This window comes from Nycticebus coucang, chromosome 16 (assembly GCF_027406575.1).
Source record: "Nycticebus coucang isolate mNycCou1 chromosome 16, mNycCou1.pri, whole genome shotgun sequence".
Lineage (NCBI taxonomy): Eukaryota > Metazoa > Chordata > Mammalia > Primates > Lorisidae > Nycticebus > Nycticebus coucang.
In genome coordinates this window covers 36,220,931-36,244,908 of record NC_069795.1, presented here as the reverse complement: position 1 = coordinate 36,244,908, position 23,978 = coordinate 36,220,931, and the positions used below count along the sequence as shown (strand labels likewise).

The window sequence follows — 23,978 nt, the reverse complement described above, 5'->3', positions numbered from 1 at the left end:
TTGAATCCTTTACCAGAACTACCCAAACATCACAATTTGCATGTCTGTTTACATTTCCCACCGTCATAATTGGTAGTTTGTCACTATCTCTTCACTTGCTTGGAGGCATTATTGCAACGGAACACATTCTGTGGGTAGAGAGGAATTCTGTGGGCTGTCAATTTCTCCACTTCTTCTTTTAGTTATTCTTGTTAGTTCCTCTCCTTTTGCTTCTACTTACTTAAGACATGCCACTCATCCAGTGTATGCACTGACAGATACTTGACTGATGTGTAAATTTATTCATTGGAAAGAAAAGAACATTTTTGTTCTGATGTTTTATTTTTATCTCTGTATGCCATCTTTATTTGACAGATTATAAAGCCATATTCATATTAAAAAGCATTTTTAAATAAAGAGCAATTTGCCATATCAATATTGTCTTCCCACCTCTTTCATTTTCATGGCCTTAGAAGGCTTCCTGAAAATAACATTTCTCAAAAGTGGTGACAGTAATCCAAGGAATGGTGAATAGCCACCCCCTTGCTCCTTTTTTCTTACTATTTCTGGTTGTTCAATGCATACAGAGAAAAACGTCTCATCTTCCTATATCATGGAAACAAGCAGACTGGCATAAAATCTACCTGTGCTTTGTTGAAATGTTTGAAGAGATTATATCTTGTAAGGAGTAGGAAATAACATAATCAAGTTTAACAATTTAGGAACAGAAGTCAAGAGTTTTATTTTATGTAAGAAAGACTCACGTAAAATGACAAAGTCTCTCTTCCCTAAGAAAAAGATTCAATAAAAATTCCTGCATTTTTTACAATTAAAATATGGAGGCTCTATTTATTATTCCCTGTAGCAGTTTAGATATTGAAAGAAGATATTCTTGTAAGTGGTGTTTGAATGTATATGATTTCTCTATATTATATTTATGTTTATTCGGTGTGTACAATTCATATTATTTTTGAGGACTAACAGACCACATACCCATGGAATGTTAGAAATGAACTATAGAGCCATGATCACCAAAAACATGCCAAGGCAAACACAACCCACATAGTCTACTTGTGGATTACCTAGTACAGGCGTACTCAAACTGCGGCCCGCAGGCCACATGAAGTGGTGTGAATTGTATTTGTTCCCGTTTTGTTTTTTACTTCAAAATAAGATATATGCAGTGTGCGTAGGAATTTGTTCATAGTTTTTTTGTTTTAAACTATAGTCCGGCCCTCCAATGGTCTGAGGGACAGTGAATTGGCCCTCTGTTTAAAAAGTTTGAGGACACCTGGCCTAGTAGATCTGGAAATGTGTGGGGTAAATAACATGATATGAATGTCAGATGCTGTGCCTGATATTTTAATCTCACTAGGCTCATTCTTTCCATGAGTAATAATACTCAAGTGGTCTCCCAAAGCGAGAATGTTTCCATTTGCAAGCTGTCCTAATTGCTTCGATTTATCTTAGAGGTAACTCACATCAATGTGATAATTGGAGTGAATAAATGATCACTCTATCATTCAGATGTAGGCTATTAGTATTTGTTAAGTATGTCAGAAGAGTTTGCCAGTTAGGATATTTTTCATACAGATATTTATTATTGCAGCATGTTTATTTGATACTTTTTCAAATGTAGACCATAGACTTCAGAATCAAGAGGTATTCAATTTCAAATAAATACTCCATATCATAATGTAGATTTTGGAGAGAGAAATCCAAAGGAAAAAAATATGCAAGAACAATTACATATAAAAAACACAGGAATTCAGAATTAAAAAGAGACATCATGAAAAGTGTTTTCTTATGAAATGCAAGAGGGTTGGAATCTAATGTGCTGCTTGACATTTGATCTTGAGTGTCTAGTGCAGATGTTGCTAGCACATAGTAAGTACTAAATGATTCCTGAGTGAATGAACCAATGAATGAATACTCAGAAGCTGCATTTTTAAAAGACACATCTCGGTTACATCTTATGCTAAGTTTTTTCTGTTTGTTTGTTTTTGAGACAGAGCCTCAAGCTGTTGCCCTGGGTAAAGTGCAGTGGCATCACAGCTCACAGCAACCTCCTACTCCTGGGCTTAAGCGATTGTCTTGCCTCAGCCTCCCAAGTAGCTGGGACCACAGGCACCTGCTACAATGCCAGGCTATTTTTTGATTATAGTTGTCATTATTGTTTTGGTGGGCTCAGGCTGTATTCAAACCCACCAGCTATGGTGTATGTGGCTGGCACCTTAGCTGCTTGAGGTATAGGCGCTGAACCATAGGCTAAGTTATTAATTATATTTTTATATTTTCAACTGAGAGGGGTGCGTTCCTCTTAATTCTAAGGAAAAAAAGAAACATTAGCTTATTACTTTGGGTCTTTCAGTAACAAGAAACCGTGTACTCTTTAATTTGTGTTATAACTGATGATATTAATCTAAAGTTAAAGTCATTGTTCCAATAACTTCTGATTAATAATTAAAATACATAATCTATTTTTAAGAATTCTTGAGAATACAGTATCAAGCAAACAACAAACATAATTACTTGGATTTTGTTGTTTAAATACATGTTGAGTTATTGAAGCGAGGCTTCAAAGGGCCCATCTAAAAACACTAATAGGAAACAAGGAAAACATGTTATTAATGATACACAGGGTTAGTTTTTCTGGCTCTATGGTGGTAAAATAATTTGCATCTTAGCCCTTATTTGAAATTTTGTTTTTCCTGTTTCCTGAGAGACACAATTATGAGCCAACACCTGTTGAAAAGAGTATTTCTGACCCTTTCAGCTCATTCTTCTGTTACATTTGTAGCAACTGACCAGATGTGCTCACTGGACAACTGATTCCCTGTGCAAGGCTCATGCTTCATAATGTACTTGAGTATGAGTTTTACATACTCAAGCAATACTGGAGCAATCAATCATTTTTTTCTCCATGAAAAATACAAGTCCAAAATTTTATTGTTTCATGGTAGACCAAGATACTGATAAAACATTGTTTCTCAGAAAAGCAGACTAGAAAACATTAAATTCACCTCTAGACATTTAGATGTTGAGAGTTCCTTGGATTTATATTAATAGTTTTTACATAGGATAAATCCATCTTGCTGATGAACACTTCTATAATGACATGTGTAGCATAATATTTAGAAATAAACATATCCTATATCAAGCACACAAAGTAAATTCAGTGTGAGTTTAAAATGACTTGCTTTTCTTCCAGAGGCTTAAGAGATCTGGACCCCCCTGGGTTACTCACAGAGTTAGGCTTTTTTGGAGTTGTAAAATTCCTTAGGCCTCTTCTCTGAAGCAGTATACCCTGTGAAGCCTGAGATCCAAGGGTATGATGCCCTTCCTCAGAGATATGGGCCAGAGGGTTAACATATGTTAACAACATATTGTCAGAGGTCTATAAGTACTCTGCCCTGAGGGAAGGACACAGTCATTACTTCATACTGAGTAAACTGAGTGAATGCTTGAAGATATTCTTCTATCAACTCTGTTCCCCTATGGCTACTTTCATCTTTGTGACCTGCTCAGAAACTAGTCACTATTTAGAGGAAGAGATTTACTACACAAGTGATTGCATTGATATGATAAATATTTCCTTTCAAGTTAAATTACAGATATGTAAAAAAGAAGATAAGATGATGAAACTAATAGATAATGGATTAGGTGTGTATGTAACTGGAAGAGTATAAAACTAAAATTTGGAATAAAGAATTTCGCTACATGCCATTTCATCTCATCTAACTGCGTGTAGTCTGTTTCTTGACTTAATAATTACAGGAGCGAGTTTGTACCCACGGCAAAGCTGCTGTTCGTTCGCGTCTCGGGTCACACAACAGACATGTCCTGGAAAGAGCATTTCCTTTTATCAGTATTGTTTTAGCATTATTTTTTCACTCTGTCTTTAGTGCTGACATTTCTGTTTAATGTTTCTATAGCATTTCCTCCTTAGAAATTTGTTCTCTTAATAATTTGAGAAATATTAAAAAAAGATTAATAGCTTCATAAAAAAAGAATATATTGCCCTGTAAAGGAGTTGACTGATTTATGTGGGTTAATGTTATCTTTTAAGCTTTATTTTCTATTGTTAATTTGCATTTTCTTTTTTACATTTTTTTTTTATTGTTTCAGGTTCCTTGAGGGTACAAAGAATTAGGTTACACGGTTTGCATTTGTTTTTTGGGGTTGGTGGTGGTGGTTTGTTTGTTTTTTTGAGACAGAGTCTCACTTTGTTGCCTGCCCTTGGTAGTGTGCTGTGCTCTTGGGCTTAGGCGATTCTCTTGCCTCAGCCCCCTGAGTAGCTGGGATTACAGGCACCTGCCACAATGCCCGGCTATTTTTCTTTTGTTGCAGTTTGGCCGGGGCCGGGTTTAGAACCTGCCACCCTTGGTATATGGGGCTGGAGCCTACCCACCATTCACCGAGAAGCTGAATTGCTACTCTGTGTCATGTGTGTATTTCATGTCCAAAAATTCAAGATTGCAGTGTAATGTATTCAGCAAATAAAACTATCTCTCTGGATAAAATAGGAGAGTTAAATCAAGAGATTGGAGAGTGCATATTCTAGTCACCCAGGTAGTAGACACGTGTCATTTTGCCAGCACCAGCTGTTATACCTTAAACCTTTTCTTGGTAACTGCATCACAGTTTTCCATGGGTCACAGATACATGTGACCTATGTGTTACTAACTGGTCCATACTACCGAGGTACCCAGCCCACTCTGGCAAAGTGATGGGCACAAGATACAGGCAATAAAAATCAATGTTCCTTGACCATAATTTGGATCTTGAGCTAAGGTAATGTATGGTGGAACAGGATGGATTTTCTGTATTTATATGGAGGTTCCTAAAGACATTTCCCTCTGGCAGGCTCTTTCTTGGCCCTCATTATTCAAAAAGTTTATTTTTGAATTTGCCGAGTTACTTCTTATGTTTAAAGAATTTCTTTCTAGGGCGGCGCCTGTGGCTCAAGGAGTAGGGCGCCGGTCCCATATGCTGGAGGTGGAGGGTTCAAACCTAGCCCCGGCCAAAAAAAAAAAAAAAAAAAAAAAAAAGAATTTCTTTCTATTATATTTTTATTTTTACTTGTATATCAAACTTAGGCAGAAATGGATCTGATACTTAAATGTAGAGAACCCTGTAATACTTTAAACATAAAAAAACAATTTCTCAACAGTAACTCTAATCCACTTGAATAATTTAATATATACACTGGAATACTTTAAAGAATAAAATATTAATTGCTAAATTAGTAGATTTTATTTTCAAATATATTGATACATTTTAATTGATATGTAATAAAAGTACATGCTTATGGGGTACATGTGATATTTTGATACATGTATGCAATCTGTAATGACCAAATCAAGAAAATTAGATTACCTAACACTTTGTGCATTTTTCATTTCCTTGTGTTGGGAATATTTATAATCTTCTCTTCTAGCTATTTAGAAATATACAATAAATTATTGTACACAAAGTCACCCTACTGGGTTATTAAACACTGTAACTTATTCTTGCCATCTGACTTGTACCCATTAATCAACCTATCTTCATCTTCTCCACCTCTACCCTTTCAGTCTCTGACAACCATAATTCTACTCTCCCCCTCATGAGATTAATATTATTTTCTTCCACCTATTAAAAGAATATATAATATTTGTCTTTCTGTACCTGGCTGATTTCTCTTAGATAGTGAGCTCCAGATCTACTCAGGTTGTTGCAGGGAACACAATTTCACTATTTTTTTTTAAATGTCTGAATATTATTCTATTGTGTCTTAGCCTATTTTTTTGTTTTTCTGGAACTCCTAGAATTTTAATATTTGGTGATTCTGTGGTGTCCCACATATCATACATTTTCTCCATTGTTTTATTTTCTCCCTTACTTGTTATATCAAAAATATCTATTTTTAACTTCAATTTTTTCTTTCAATTTATGTTGTCTATTATTTAATATCTTGATTTTATTTTTATTTTGTTTTTGGTGATATGCTTCTTGGGCACCAGTGGTGATAGCAGCTGTAGGCCAAATGCACCAGAACCCCAGGCAGCCTACAGGAGCCAGAGTAGTAGGAAGTCTGAATGGGCTGGTTCTTGGGCTTCAAGGCAGCATGCTCACATGCCAGGCAGCAGTGGACTGGGATGATATGTCCTTGAGGATCTGTAAGGCATGCATGGCATCAGTGGTAAAGGTAGCAGCCCTGGGTCAACCTTCAGGCCCCCAATAGCACATGTGGATGCTGACATTGGAGGTGACAGGCTGGGCCAGCTGTTTTCCAGGTTTCCAGGGGATACACATTGGTGGGCACTAGAAATAGCTTCCTGGATGAGTTGATTGAGGATCCCTCAGAAGTGTACATGGGTGCTGGGAGATGAAGGTGGCGAGACCTCTTCTTAGAATGAGAGTGACCCAGTGGTTAGGCCCTTCCACACATATGTGCCACTGGGTAGTGGTCCTGCCTTTGGAAGTGGCACAGTTTCTGTCATCATTAGCAGACTCAGGTAGTTGGCTGTCAGGTTCTGGGAAGCACATAAGTTAGTTCCCTTTGTCCTAGAGGCAGACTCCCTGGTGTGCTTTAGCCCCTATTCCAGGAATACAAGTAGCCTAGAGCACTGAAAACCTGGGTACACAACTAGGTCCACTCAGTTAGTGTCATACTTCTGATCTCTGGATCTCTGAGTGTATGCGGAGGGATGTCAGCTGGGCTCCAGGGATGTGGAGATGCAGAGGCTGTTGGGCCCCAGGGCAGATATAGTCTGGCTGGAACTAGGCTTCAAAATGTCAGTGTGCTTCAGCTACTTGGGTCTTGGGAGTTATGTGGAACCCAGTGCAAACTCCCTGTCTGGAACAGTGCCATTGAATAAATTGTAGGCAGCTCCCTATATTTATCTCATGGCCTGTAAGGAGCAAGGAACTGTCCTGTGGCTAGGAGTATGGAAATCTGTTGTGAGAATGAGGACTGCTGGGAATATTTCACTGATATTTTTCATTCCATAATGAGGAGTTCCTCCTGTCCTCAAGCCAATATCAATGAGATTGGTGGTGTTACTTCCCTCTCTTTCTTTGACTCAGAGGTTCCCTGTCACTCCCCTATTGGATTCCAGTGTTCTATCCTTGACATTCTATTCAACATGGGTTATTTCCTTTCTATTTTTGTCCTTTTTTGTGGGAGAGGCAAGTACTGGATGCCTGTAATCAACCATCTTGAAACCTCTTTTCCTGATATGATTTAAATATGTTTCTAAATATTGCATATGCACATACACACAGTAGCGAAGTGTGTGTGTGAACACATAGGTCCATTTTGCCAAATGTGCTTAATAATTTTAAAAGTAATTTTATTAATAATACAAATATGCATGATATAGATTATTACATATGTAATTTTTATCCTATTCTTTTTATTTAATAAGGTATTATGTAATTTAACCTTTTAATATTGAATTTAAAGCTTATACCATTAAATTTCATAGGTATATTACAATGTATGGGTATATTACAGCCATTCACTGATTGCAAACATTTAGAATATTAATGATTATATGTTATTGTAAACATATTCTGCAATTATTAAATAATTAAAATTAATATGAAATAAATACCCATGCCCACAATTTCTTGTGAGTTTATTAGAAGGTGAGCAGTTTAAGAGAAAATATTTGTTCTTCATTTAAACAATGAAGAGTTAGATTCTTATCTCACACCTAAAAGAGTAATACTAGATAATTAATACTAGATAATTACCTAGATAATTCTAGGTAAAATAATCTATCCTTTTGCATATCAGGATAAATAAGATTGGCTGAGGCAAATATTCTTTATGCTTTTATTTTTTTTATTTATTTATTTTTTTGGTAGAGACAGAGTCTCACTTTATGGCTCTCGGTAAAGTGCCGTGGCATCACACAGCTCACAGCAAACTCCAACTCCTGGGCTTAAGCGATTCTCTTGCCTCAGCCTCCTGAGTAGCTGGGACTACAGGTGCCTGCCACAACGCCCAGCTATTTTTTGGTTGCAGGTCAGCCGGGGCCAGGTTTGAACCCGCCACCCTCGGTATATGGGGCCGGGGCCTTACCAACTGAGCCACAGGCGCTGCCCTTCTTTATGCTTTTAAAATAAAATCCAATCAAGAATTTCAAAACAAACATTTGTGTAAACAAACATGTCTTTAGCTTATACAGTTATAAAGAAAGGAAGTTTATTTGGACGGTAACTCTGGAGGCTGGAGAGTCCAGGTTCCTGGCTTTGGTGTCTGCTGTCTGCTTGGCATCTAGTGATGGCCGCCTTGCTGCATCATCAGAACAGCTGAGATCACATGGCAAGGGAGCAAGAGGGGGCTAGAATAACATAAGAGGAAAAAGAAAAGGGGGCAAACACCGTTTTATCATGAGGCTGCTCCTGTGATAAGTAACCACATCCCTTTATAATGGTATTAATCCATTCATGAGGCAAAGCTTTCATGACCTGATCACCTCTAAAAGGACCCACAACTTAACACTGTCACAAGGACAGTTAAATTTCAGCATGAGTTTTGGAGGAGACATTTAAATTGCAGCACTTATTTTATAAAACAAACTCTCTGAGCAGGATGGAACTGAATTCAAACTAGTTTTTCCATCAGTCTAGAGGTAATAAAAACATTAACTTTGACTTTGCCAATTGTTATCCAACTACTCTGTGGCTGTGTGCATTTTCACCAAATCATATCATTTTTAATCCTTTTAATTAAATATATTTTTAGAAATACTCCCTGGTAATTTTAAATTATGAGGTGTTCTCATGCATATTAAACATTCTATACATAGCAAAAATACTCCAAAGCTAGTTTTTGCAAAAAAAGCTGAACAGTAGATACCATTAAGTAAATCATAAGCTGTCTTTAATCAATGCCTCAGGCTACAGGGACTTTTGAAGAACTTTCATTTTTAGATTACTTTAGATATTTTGCATCTAGATTTCATAGTTAGCTTCCATATACACATTCAAATTCTTCAATGGTTCTCAAAATCTCTATATATGGAAATTTAAAAGCATATTTTAAAGAATATGTTGCAAATATTGTGTTTCTGTCTGTTTGGTGGTTCTGCCTCAGGGCTTCCCACAAAACCAGCAATTTCTACACTGAAAATGCTTTCCCATGGTGAAATGTTACTTTTTCAAGAATGCTAATGACTTTTCTTGAAGCGTAACATACAAAACTAAAAATGAGTTACCCATTCCTGGTATACATATGTATAAAGGCTCCTCAATTATGTGATTTCCAGAAATGAGTCCTATGTAATTATTTACTAAAGTGATATTTTCTGATCACTTTCAATTTTTACATCAGTTCAGTTGATCAATCTGAAATAAAATTTGCCCTGGACCAAATAAAAATTGAAGAAATTCATAAGAGTTCTATAATCCAATAGCCAGAGAATATGTGTATGTATAAAGGTTTGACAAATGATTGATTCTGTCAGTCAGCATTCTAATTAAGTAGTAGCACAGTGTAAGAAGAGAAGTTTCCTAACTTTTTTTTTTCTTTCAAAGTTTTAAATATGGCTTCTTGTTATGGGGTGATGTGAAAGACAGAGAAAGAGATGATTATGAAAAAAATTCAACTTTTCTACCCAATATTTCTAGTATTTGGACTACAACTCTCAGTTAAAATCCAGATATCACAGTCCTAAAAAATTTTTCACTTGGAAGTATCAAAACTTTTTTAATTTTATAGGTAATGTTGAATTAATTATATCAAATGAGTTGTCAACTAATATTAAATGATTAAAACTTTATAAATATACCAAACTGGCTCATTTTTGTGATTTATAAAAATAATGTATAATTTGTTTCTTTCTGTTTCTATTTTCTTTTTACTTATGAAAATAAAATTTTCATACTTCCTATCAGTTTACAAGACAACAAAATCTGAAAAAATTACTCTTTTCTTATTGATAATAAGAACATATGCAATATTTATAAAAAATTTTTACTGGTTAAATAAATTTGTTATTAACAGATGGTTAATTGTGATATTTATATTATAAAGATATTATTTGTATATCATTGTGCCTAAATGAAATACAGATATCCATTTTATAAATAATTGATATAAGTTTAGCATTAATTTTTATTTCATTGATAAATTAAAATAAAAATATTTGAAATATTATCTTTGGTCTCCTTGTTTAAGAATCTGCTTTCAATGTTTAAATATATTTTTCTATTAATGATTTCAAGACTCTTGATGAGTCTAGCTAACTATTTCCTTTTAAAAACCACTCCTTTATTTTAGTAATTTTGATACATGACTAATATTTACCTGTGACCATCTAGGTTTGAAGGTATAGGAACAATAAAATGAACAAAAAACTACCAAATAGAGCTAATATTATATCACAATAATATAGAAAATAAAAGAATACACAAGCACAAAGAAAGTTTGATATTTCAAATGATAAGAGTGATACAAAAATAAAGTAATAAGGTAGGTTAATGGTTACGGCCTCAGAGCTAATTAGTACAGCATGGTAACACAACTTCTATCTGCATAAAGCTGATACTTAAGGATGAAAGACATATCAAAGGCATTAACCTGTTTAGCAGAAAGTACTGTACATTAAAATGCCCTGAAATAGATATATGTTGTGTATTATCACAACAAGAAACATTTGTCTAGAGCTTCATAAATAAGAAAGAAAAACACTGGACACTAACATGGGAGAGTCAGTCAAGGTTCCGAGCAGGTTGGGTGTTTCAGGTTTTGCTCAGGTATCTGAAGTTTGTTACAGTCACAAGGAATCCAGAGCTTTAGGCGGGTGTTTAGGTGGTTTTTGTTGGGTATTTCAAAGTGGGGCTGATAGAAAGCTTTCAGAGTCCAGCAAAGCTAAGAGCAATATTAGAAGTGACACAGAGACAAATATTACCCCTGCTAGGATTGGTGGATTTAGCAAATACAATTAGAAGAGATTGAATAATAGTTTCATTAAGTATGTCCCATGCAATATTTGGGATGTATATATAACAATATTTCTGTTATTGTTTATATGAAATTTCTTTTTTTCTGTGTCAAAAGTTTCAAAAAAATTTATTTATTTTTTTATTTTCTCTATACATGTGCAAGTGTTTATTTGGTTTCCACTTTTGTCTTCACAAAATTAAAGAGGCTTAAAATTTAATAACAATAACAATGTTTAAGATAAGGACTAGAAACAAAAACCATGCAAAGAACAAACAAAGATAAATACAATTGGAAGAGAAATCAGATGATTGCTGCAAAGAAATACTGAGCAATAACAATAATCATTATAATGTAAAAAAAAAAAGTAACATTCATGGTACTGGCACAAAAATAGAGAGGTAGATGTGTGGAACAGAATAGAGAACCAAGAGATGAACCCAGCTACTTACTGTTATTTGATCTTTGACAAACCAATTAAAAACATTCAGTGGGGGAAAGATTCCCTATTTAACAAATGGTGCTGAGTGAACTGGCTGGCGTGTAGAAGACTGAAACTGGACCCACACCTTTCACCATTAACTAAGGTAGACTCTCACTGGATTAAAGATTTAAACTTAAGACATGAAACTATAAAAATGCTAGAAGAAAATGCAGGGAAAACTCTTGAAGAAATCGGCCTGGGCGAATATTTTATGAGGAGGACCCCCTGGGCAATTGAAGCAGCATCCAAAATATACTACTGGGACTTGACCAAACTAAAAAGCTTCTGCACAGCCAAGAACACAGTAAGTAAATCAAGCAGACAGCCCTCAGAATGGGAAAAGATATTTGCAGGTTATGTCTCTGACAGAGGTTTAATAACTAGAATCCACAGGAACTCAAACATATTAGCAAGAAAAGGACAAGTGATCCCATCTCGGGTGGGCAAGGGACTTGAAGAGAGACTTCTCTGAAGAAGACAAGCGCATGGCTTACAGACACATGAAAAAATGCTCATCATTCTTAATCATCAGAGAAATGCAAATCAAAACTGCTCTGAGATATCATCTAACTCCAGTAAGATTAGCCCATATCACAAAATCCCTAAACCAGAGATGTTGGCGTGGGTGTGGAGAAAAGGGAACACTTCTACATTGCTGGTGGGAATGCAAACTAATGCTTTCCTTTTGGAAAGATGTTTGGAGAACACTTGGAGATCTAAAAATAGACCTGCCATTCGATCCTATAATTCCTCTACTAAGTGTATATCCAGAAGACCAAAAATCACATTATGACAAAGATATATGTACCATAATGTTTATTGCAGCCCAATTCATCATTGCTAGGTCATGGAAGAAGCCCAAGTGCCCACTGACCTTGAATGGATCAATAAATTGTGGTACATGTACACCATGGAATATTATGCAGCCTTAAAGAAAGATGGAGACTTTACATCTTTCATGTTTACATGGATGGAGCTGGAACATATTCTTCTTAGCAAAGTATCTCAAGAATGAAAGAAAAAATATCCAATGTACTCAGTCTTGCTATGAAACCAATTTATAGCTTTTTAATGAATGCTATAACCCAATTATAGCCCAAGAAGAAGAGGAAAGGAGAGAGAGAAGGGAGGGGAGAGGAGGGAGGAGGTTGGGTGGAGGAAAAGTAATTGGTGGGACCACACCTATGGTGCATCTTACAAGGGTACATGTGAAATTTACTAGGTGTAGAATATAAATGTTTTAACACAATAACTAAGAAAATGCCATGAAGGCTATGTTAACTAGTTTGATGAAAACAGTTCAAATTGTATATAAAACCAGCACGTTGTACCCCATGTTGCATTAATGTACACTGCTATGATTTAATGAAAAAAAAAGTATCATTCACATTGTCAGATAAAAGTAGATCTATCGTAGAATGCTTTGACTCTGAGGTTCAGTACGGAGTCATTAGTTAACTTCTTTTTTCTTTTTTTTTTTAAGTCTTAAAAAATAGACAATATTTATGTTTATAAATAAAGATAGAAGATAATTTCAAAAAACAGATTATGCCAAATCTTATGGACAATAGAAAAAGAAGAAATACTTCAAAATCATTCTACTTCATCTGGATATACCTGATATTAAAATTGAAAAAAATACATTATTATAATGTGAAATTACAAACATACTTCACTTACAAATGAGGATGCAATATCCTAAACAACATATTAATAAGTTGAATTAAAAATTATTATTGTTCAAATAATGTACTTTGGTAAATTTTAAATCCAATTTATGTGAGAAATAGTCACTATTTCGATTTATCTAAGAGCCCTGAATTTTATCTGACATGCCTAAGATTCTCAATATTTTTTGTCTTATAGTATAACAAAGGAAAGGTTCTAATAATTCTATAGATAGTCAAATGAAGATGATCATAAAAGCCCAAGAGGAAAGAGAGGGCTAGAGATAAAGATTTAGCAATCACCTGTATGCAGACATTACTTAGAGTTGTGAGAATGCAGGCTCGTCTATGGAAACCAGAGCAAGAACAGTCAGGAGAAAGAAGAAAAAACTGAGTGAGGTTCCACAGAAACCTAAAGGAAGTGGTCACAGATAAATACTGAGGGAACGTTCAGCAAGATAAGAATGGAAAACTGCCAGATTTCACAAGGGAGGTTTTTTGTTCAAATGAGGTGATATTGGCAAAATATCCCTCTGAAGAGAGTTAAGGAAGGAAAGAGGACGAGGAGGGAGACAGTGAAATGTATGATCTGTGTTGTGAATTTGGCCCTGCACGGAGAGTAGGCAAATGAGTTCAGATTGAATATAGGTGACATAAGCTCAAAAAAAAAAAGGATGGGTGGGTTTGTTTTTTGTTTTAAAATTGTTTTCCTATGTGGATTAGTATTTAAATGTTATCACATCGATAAGAAGATTTTGTTACTTATATAAGGTGCACAGATTATAGATGCTATTTGCAGAGGGGAAATTCTTGTCTAGATGACCTGGTGTAAAATCCTGGGAATAGGTGATGGGCAAATCTTCAGGGAAAGATGGAAAGCTTCTATTGTGGAAGTAGATACAGCCTAAGTGGGTGCAGAGGCGGAGAGGTCAGCGGCTTGATGGTCAGAGAATGAGCACTTCTCATCTCAAATATATCTATCTCCTAACAGACAGAGCTATATTGTAGGACTGTGGATACAAACCACAGAAAATAAACATGGTGGGAAAACAGACACATCCACAACTAAAACATATTTTTTTATCTCACTTTGGGGTTGAGATCAGAGAACCTTCCTTGGAGCTTTCACAACCATGCACATTATATATTGAACTGTAATTATCACTTTATTCTAGAATTGTAATTTCTAAGAATACAATGGTCTTCAAAAATTTTAGTGTGTAGGAAATATATGATAAATGAAAGAATTAAATACGTGGAAAGAAATAACAAATATGGGAGTCTCTGGCATTTTGAACAAAACACTATTTACCCTAACCTCTAACTATAACTCATTAAAAGACACCTGTAGCACATGTGTTTCACTACATTTGCATGTCAATTCACTTCTCTGTCTTTCAATATGTCTGACAAACTCAAAAAGACTTAAGAAAGTACTCGAGTGAATAATAGTTTGAAAAAGTACAGTATCTTATTCCATTTATAAAGTTATATAATCTACTTTCACACTTGATCTTAGCCAAAAGGATGAAAAGAGATTAATCTCCTGCTTTGACTAACCAATTACATATAAAACCATTCTTGACTTTCAAATAATGTTATTCAAATATTAGAGTGTTATGTTCCACTAAGTGGCATTATGACAAAATGCTGGGAGATTTTCATTAAGGAATCTTAGTTTCTATTGATGTTTTATTTCATTTCTTCTAAAGATAAGTATTATATTGATGGCAATCTAAAGAGGAGGATTGCAAGTTACTAAATGGTTTTTGGTTTAATTATCCTTAATTATTAGGAGGTCTTCTGAAATTAAATCCATCTTTATATAAAGATGTTTATGTGACCACGACCTACCTAATGTCTTATGACATTAATAGCTACATTACATCTAAAGATGGAGAAGATTCACGCTAGCCTCATCTCAGACACAATGGTGATGATACACTGAATCTTAAATGAAGTTAAAAAAGACAACATTGGAGGCAAAGTTTAATTACTTTTCTTTTCTATTTGATGTAATAGAGTTGAACTCTTATAACTTTCTAGGTTATTCCAATGAAAATGATTCATAATATTTAAACTGAATTTTTTGATCAGTATTATGGTCAAATATATTACTACTTAGTATTTCAGAGAAATGAGACATTTTTATATGTGCTATTTTGGAAAATTTAACTCATTGTGGAAAAGCATTTTCTTTCATAACTATCTTTCACAGCAGCATTGATCAATGTCTATTTTCAGTGTTGTCCAATCTTATAAGGGAAATAAATAATAGAATATGCATGCTGTTAATATTCATATATACTAAAAATGACCATTTGTTTAACTTATGCACATTAAATTGAATGAAAATGAAAACAAGTTGTTTGCCATCTTAACCATCCTAATTATAGGTGATGGTTTGTTCTATCATTTATGTAAGATATAGTCAGCATTCCAAAAACCATGTCACAGTTTTTTAAAATATATTCCAGTGGAAATGTATATAGACTAGATAAATTTTGTTTTCAGGAAGTTATTGAGTATTTTACAGCATTACGTGGAGTATTTCTTATATTCACTTTGTGGTATTTTAGACAGAATGTACTTGGATACCATGAACTTCAATAGCCTTTAACTTGCCTCCACTTAGAAACACTGAGTTCTAATAAGAATTGCTATCATATTGTAGTACGTGTATATTAATTTAATTCAATCTGTCATTTAATTGATTTATATGTGGTAAATGGAAGAAACCATTTAAATTCCTGGAAATAATTTTGATGACAGATTAAAATATCCAAGATACAGTGTTAACTGATACAAAAATTGTATCTTTCCCATTGGCTTATTGGCAGGTAAAAAGATGTATATTCTTTCTTCAGGAATAGTCTCATTATTACCTCAGAATTTTACTTCCATATACATATGGTGAGAAGTTAGATAATTGATATTGACAGGCTCTGGTTTCAAAATTATCTCTAAAGAGAGAGCTTCTAGAAAGTTCTTCTATTAATGCTTTGAGTTCTGACAAGTAAGTTCACAAACTCGTCCTAGAAAAAGTGCTACATGACTCATTTCTGACTGTCACTATGGTCAACTTCAAAGTACTCTCTTTAGCCAACTGTATGGTTATTAACAGAACTATGGCTATGTTTATTCAAGGATTTTTCTTATTTTATATTCTCTTTAATACAAAATTATTAAATAATTCTTCTTGGTCACTCATTAATAAAAATGACCAACTTGAAAATTCTTACCTTCATTATTGAAGGCGAAATAGGACAGAAATATTTTTATTAATTGCTTCAAAAGTTTTTAGATGTCAGATGACAAAGAAACTTGCCATAAAAATGGCTAATAAAAATAAGATATATTAATTTAACATTTCATAATTTTTCTTCTATTCTCAAGACTACAAATATATAATGTTATAAAAATATCAACTGTGTAGTTTCATATAACTAAACATTATGAAAACATTTATTCTCTTGGTGGGGAATATAAAAGTCATATGATAAATCCTTAACTGCCATTTATTAGTAATTGGCCACAGAGGATGAGATACAACAAAAATTGTTTGTAAAAATTTTTCTTTTCTTTTCATCTGAACAAGGAAGCAAAGAATTATCTCTCCCTAGAAAATCACCTTACTTTTTTTTTTTATTGTTGGGGATTCATTGAGGGTACAATAAGCCAGGTTACACTGATTGCAATTGTTAGGTAAAGTCCATCTTGCAATCATGTCTAAGACTGTGCTTCAGTTTTTTAAACATTCTGCTGTCCAGTGAAAAGCTTCACTTCCCTCATCTTAGACACATTTGTATAAAACAACCATCTGGTGGTATTTAGGCAATTTAAGCAACTGGGAAGAGGACTATAAAGTGAATGGCTCATCTGAAGCAACTGAGAGTTCTAGAAAGAAGAAATTGAAGCCTGGAACTGAGAAAACACCTTTGTTTTTCAATAAGAAAAGAATTTGGCCCTTTAGAGGGAGACAGCCAATACATGAGATGGATCTTACTTTATTATCAAATATAGACTAGCACTGTGTTCATATCACTATTTTATAGAAATGATACTGGTAACTGTATTCATCCATTTTATTCTGTTATTACGGAATATCTAAGACTGGATAGTTTATAATAAGCAGAAATTCATTTCCCACAGTTCTGGAGCCTGAGCTGTCCAAGAACAAGAGGCCAGCATTTGTTGAGGTCCTTCTTGAAGCAGAAAGACAGGGTTAGAGAGAGCAAGACAGCCAAAAGGAGCCAAACTCATCCTTTACTAAGGAACTGGCTTCCACGGCATGGAACTCACTCTTTCTCTAGTGGCATTCACCCATTTATTCCATCTTTGCTGACACACAGGGAATTAAGTTTGCAACACATGCGTTTTGGAGAAATATTCGAACCACAGGAGTATTGTTTGTGCTAATTGTGTTTCTATTGCTGCCTTAGAAGAACACTAAATCTAATCTATCCCACATGTGCAAGCCATGTGAATTTGATGTCTCAGCTTTGAGGTTCAATTTCCAGTACAGGCAACATTACAAAGCATTCTTATGAGGAACAAATAAGACATGCGTACAAATACCTTGAAAACTCTTTAATGTAGAGATAACAATGGCTTGAAATTTCTGGTAGAATCAAAACCACGATCATTATTCTTATTGCTATTTTTATTAGCTTGTAATCATTCCCTTTATTGGCATAACTCCTTTCATTTGGTGTAAAAATATTCAATCTAGATCAGATTTGAATTTTATTAGACTTATTATAATCTCTTCTTTTTTCTTCTCTTAATCATTAATCATTAATGTTCAACACATTCTAGTTAGTCTAATTAACATAATTCCACATAATTACAGGTGTAGAACTGATACAAGTTATTTCCAAGATACTTTACTCATAACATATCAAGCGAAATTCTAAAACAATGTCATATCTCTATTTAAGTATATATTGTCAGAAAATTTGCATTTTTAAATTGTGACTTTTTAATCATTATATAGTTTTTCTATGTAACTGGAAATTGGATTACCAATTTTACATACAAAAATACATTAAATAATTTTTTCTCAAATTTTAATGAGTCAGTTTTATATGAGGAGTAAATGTAAAAGCTTTTTCCTAGTAAGATAGATACGGTTATATTTTTCCACAAATAAATTCAGTATTTTGTCTCTCAGTTAAAATTTTAAAATATAAGGTCATAACAAAAATTGTTTAGTGTAACCTACTACAATTCCATTCAAGCGCTCATAATTAGGGGGAATTGAATAAGGATGTCTAATGGTAATCATTTTTCAAACAAATATTTCCTGAAGTGGTAAATAAAAAATAAAAAAAGACAATTTGGTAGATGTGATGTCAAGCTGGAAAAGTGTGAATCAAATGATAATTTGCTGATTTCATTTTAGGCTAATGACACTTATTTAAATTAATAAGTTGAGAGCCAATTTTAGCCATTTTTGAAGGTTTGATCTCTTAAACAGCCCAGCATCCACAAAAGAAACAATGTAAGTAACTTAATTATAAAATGTCAAAGCTTAAGAGCAAGCATTCACCAAGCACTGTTATGAGATTTCAATAGCTCAGAGACCTGCTCAGGTTAAACTGCCAACTATGGCCTATTTGCAAGTAAAATTTGCCCTCTTTCCTAATAAACTACTCTAAAGCTGATTATTTTCCATTTATTTAATGCTATCTGCCAGCTCTTCCAAATGTTTTAGTCTTATTTTAGGACCATCTCAGACTCATTAGCCTTTTGCCTGACGGTGCCAATGTGACTGTCTGACAACCTGAAACTTGGAGATGTTATGGCATCGAGTGTCAAGATCTTTCCAGGAAAAGGTGATTTAAAAAAAAAGAAAGAAAGAAATGTATTTAAATTATACCAATTTATGCTGCAAGTAACAAAGCCAAATTTTTATATTATGTCTAATAATCCAGAATATTATTTTTCAAACACAACTAGAATAAAGTGATGTTTGTTTTTCACAATTCTACATGTAATATATGTCCTGAAATATTTTATTACAAAATGTTTTTCTGCAGTAAACTGTACCTTTGATTATATTTAGCCAAATATGAAATTATTATTTTAGATCATTGCCAAAAATATTCAAATAGCAGAAATTCATATGGTTCGACCTAAGATAATATAGCATATTAAGTGCCATTAGTATGGTAACACATCTTTCACATTTACAATTAAATTTGGGGTTTGCTGGGTCAAAATTAAATCTCCTGTTTGTTAACAAGTTATTTTATATTTCTCAAAAAATTGGAATAAACTGAGCAGTGATTTGAATGAACAAGGACTAGACTAATATTGCAGAGAAAAAGAAAGCATCTCTATTTGCTAAAATATATTAAATGGTCTAAATGTTAATTTTAATATTGATCTAAACATATAGAGATTACATAAGTGCTTAAGTCATTTTGATTAGGATGTCATAATTTTTTGGGTACCAACAGGATTCATGTGAGATTGGTAACCTAAATTATTTATGTCACCTCTCAAGGAAAACCCAAACTTTTGCAAGTCTATTTTGAGCTAGAAGAGAGCAGATCAACCGGAGAAAGGTAGCAAGAATCTTATGTCATAAATTTACATTGCCTTATGATTTTGAGCAAAATTACATAGAAATTCAGAATTGTGAACCTTTTGAGGAAACACAGGTAACTTCACAACTGGAAGTTGACTGGGTAGTTTCGAAGCCTTGGCTCACTGCTTTATTTCACATGTTTCTTAACAGTATTATGATATGCACCCTTATTTTATTATTTTATCATTCATTTCTCACTCTTTTTTTTAAATTTCAGATTAACATGATGGTACAGACCATTTCATTATATGATTTACACAGCTAAAAATCAGAGTTGTACTTGTCTCCTGTAATTGTGCATTGTACCCATTTTGTGGGAAGCTATTGAATCCCTTACCCTTCTCCCCTCCTTCTTGAGTTTAGTTGAGATTCTTTCTCATGTAGGTTCTGATTGTTAAACTCCTAGTTCAATTTGGTATTGAGTATATGTGTCTGTCTACAGCCATACCACACAGAACCTTCCTGATCTTCTTCTTCTATTATTAGACATCAACCAGATAAGATAAAATCTCAACTGACTTGACAATTACTGCATATATAAACATAATTAAAATCATTTCAGACAAAAGCCAAAAAAATACTTTACACATCACATTCTGAATTTTCAGGTTTAATTTGTGGTCTTTTCAAATGATATGTACTCTTATTATAAATTAATTAGTTAAAAATATTTATTTATTTATTTATTTTTAACTAGACTAGACTTTATTCAGTTTCACAAAATTTTACATGCATTCTTTTTTTTATATGTTGTCTACACAATGTTAGCATAGGTATAGATTCATGTACTTAACACCACAATTAAGATACAGAATTGTCCCATCAACAGGAAGGAACTCCTTGTGTCTTCCCTTTAGTCATACATATCCCACATCTTCTCCAGTCTCTGTCCCTGGCAATCACTAATCTGTTCTTTAATTCTATGATTATGTCATTTCAAGAATGTTATATAAATGCAATCAGAAAGTATGTAACATTTGGAGATTGGCTTTTTTCATTCGCCATAATACTCCTGAGGTACATCCAAGTTGTTGTATCAATACTTTCTTTTCATTTCAGGACATCTGGGTTGTTTCCAATTTTGGGCTATCACAAATGTAACTGCTATGAATATATGTGTACAGGATTTTGTGCCAACATAGTTTTCATTTCTGTGGAATAAATATCTAGGAGTTTTGAGCACACTTTATATATTTCAGATTGATCAGATACATGGTTTGCAAAAAATTTATCTCAATTTGTAGCTTATTTTTTCCTCTTCATTTTTTTTTTTACAAAACAGAAGGTTGTAATTTTGATAAAGCCCCAAATATCAAATTTTTCCTGTTTTATAGTTTTACATATTACATTTAAATCCACGATATATTTTGAGTTACATTTTATATAAGATGATAGGTTTAAGTTAAGGTCCACTTTATTTATTTATTTAATTTATTTTAGCCTATAGGTATTCAATTGCTCCTCCATTGACTTGCTTTATTACTTTGTTGAAATTAGTTGGACATATTCATGCGGATTTATTTCTGGGGTTCTCTCTTCTGTTCCACTGATCTATGTGTCGTTCACTTGCTAATACCATCTTGATTACTACAGCCTTGTAGTAAGTCTTGATGCTGGATAATGTGAGTCATCCAACTTTTTCTTCTTCAAAATTGATTTAGCATAATTAATTTTACAATGGATATTTTCATCTTCCACCCCACTCTGTCTCCTGCTTTATTCTAGAGAAGAAAGTTCTTGCATAAGTTCCTCCTTTTCCTACTGTAGCTCCTGCAAATGTTGTTAGTTCTGCTCCAATCTGTCCTCCAACCACTGTAGAAGACTGCTAACATCTGACTGCATAGATTTTTGGTAAACACTGAGCCATTATGGATCTTGGTTACTGAGTCCAGATGTGTAAGGCTATGGATCCTCCTGTATGCATCCTGCTCCTCCTGGCACAGGATCTTGGGCAGCTCCACTGCTAATTCAAGGCACACTTTCCCGATGGTGACATGAGGTACAATATGGAATGGGATTTCAATTCTCTTATACTCTGAGCTCTTTTGGGCTTGTATGGATTGGAAGCAAGTGTAGAGTACTCGGCCAGTCTTTGTGTTTTTATCCTCTATGAAATAGGAAAAAATAAGTCCTACAAAGCCTTGATCCATCATCTGGTACATGGCTTGTGTGCGAACATCAACATGTGAAGGCCAAACAGTTATATGAGGATGGGAATGATACCAGCCCACAACTCTCATGGAGCGACCTGTTAGTTCAGCCAACCTCTCTGCTTCTGCTGAGGCCGCAGACAGCTCTCTGGAGAAATTTCTACTCGGTCCTTCCTCTTATGAACATGGCAAGATGATGACAGAATGAATGTGAACAATTTTGACTGTTTCTCCCTTTTCAGCAATTGTGCATATTTCAGTTCCAGTGTATCCAAATTTGGAGTCACTTCTTGTATCATCATTCAACTCTCCTATACACAGCCCCATCACTTCCTCCTTCTCTGTGCTCAGAGCATGGTTGAGACAAACTAGGAAAGCATCAGACTCGAGATGAACCACTTGCACTGCCTGCACCACCTGCACTGCCATTTTGGTCCGACCCTGCTCACGTCTGCTTTGGGCCCACTTTCTATTTAAAAATATTTAGAGCAAGATTTGTGATTGCTACATAAATTGTGAATCATGTGTGAATGCTCTACCGATATATAATTTCAGTGAGTAGATTAAAGTCACTGGTTAATATATATTTCAAAAAATCACCTTACATAGGAAAACAAATATATTTTAAATATAAAAACCATGGATATAATTACTAGGCAATTACATTAAAAATAGGTCCTAACAAGTAACAGTAAGACTTTCAATGAAAGACTAGCATGAGTTCAAGATGATATGGGTACAGTGCTAAAAAGGTTAATAGAATGATCTCAAAACAGCTGTTTTAGTATACGGTCATTCCCAGATGGCTGACACATAAATGCCACCATGTAAGTCTGAAAGTTCTTTCATGATCCTGAACAACAGAGAACAAGCATTAATATTTGAACTAGATCAAATATTAAAACAGGTAAAACAAGCTTTGGGAAAGGAAGAAAGTTAATAAATTCTCAAATGTTTCTCAACAATAGAATTTGTCACCAATTTAAAGCAAGGTAGTTAAGTGAAATGTAAACAAATGAAAGGTGTCAATGCATTTAAATAGATCACTATGCAAACACACAAAAATGTGTGTGCACATATTATATGTGTATACATATCAATATATTTATATATAATCTGAAGAGTAAAAGGAAAGTAAATAAATACCAAATATTTATATTTATACCAATATAAAGTAAATATATACCAAAATAATATTTGGTATATATTTACAATGTCTCAACTATAAAATTAATACATAAAAGTCACAAAACTAGATTTTAGGGGTTTTTTTGTTTTTTTTTTTTTTTTGAGACAGTCTTATTCTTTTGTCCTGGGTAGAATGCTGTGTCGTCACCATTGCTCACAGCAAGCTCAAACTCCTGAGCTCCAGTGATCCTCTTCCCTCAGCCTCCCTAGTAGCTGGGACTACAGGCACTTGCCAAGATGCCTGGCTAGTTTTCTATTTTTAGTGGAGACAGGGGCTTGCTCTTGCTCAGGGTGTGCTCCAACTCCTCAGCTCAAGGACCTTCCCACGTCAGCCTACCAGAGTGCTAGAATTACAAGGCATGAGTCACCATACCCAGCCTAGCCTTTTGTATGTTTGGAGGTAATAACCAAGAGAAATTGACTCCAACATGATGAACTCTAAAAAATATGGCTTTTTCTAGAACTCTTCTGTGCTTGCGTTTTATTAAATTTCTCTTTTCCCCTCTCAATCATGATATTGCTTAGAATTATGTCATCGTTTTCTTTTCTTTATGTGAAAATTATCTACCAATGTTAGAAGGTTTTCTGCTATTTCTTGTCTTTCCTTTCTTTTAGTCTGCAATAAATTCATGCTATCAGGTCCCGAGCAAGGAACAAAAGTTTATAGCCAAACTCACCTCTCTGCTCCCTGAATAAGCATTGTGGATAGGCTTACAGCAAGTTCAGCCTGGGAAGCTGTGACCACCCTGCTCTCACACTGAGAACAAAGTCACCTTAGCAGTGTGCAGAAAATTTCTGCCACTCTTTCTTTCCTTCTCTGTGGGGAGAAATCACTCTAGCTAGCCTTCCGAACCTGACCTTCCAGCATGACAAGACAATCTTCAGGATACCATGCTGCTTAGATGACTAAAGCCACTGCTTCTCACTGCTTGGGATTTCACCCTTTGACATGCTACACTATCTTTAAAGTTGAGAA

General features: G+C 34.2%; 1 pseudogene; it reads right to left on the bottom strand.

Moving 5' to 3' along the window:
* Positions 1-21,380: 21,380 nt before the first annotated feature.
* On the bottom strand, positions 21,381-22,248 carry LOC128567824 (lys-63-specific deubiquitinase BRCC36-like; annotated as a pseudogene).
* Between the last annotated feature and the right edge of the window lie 1,730 nt (positions 22,249-23,978).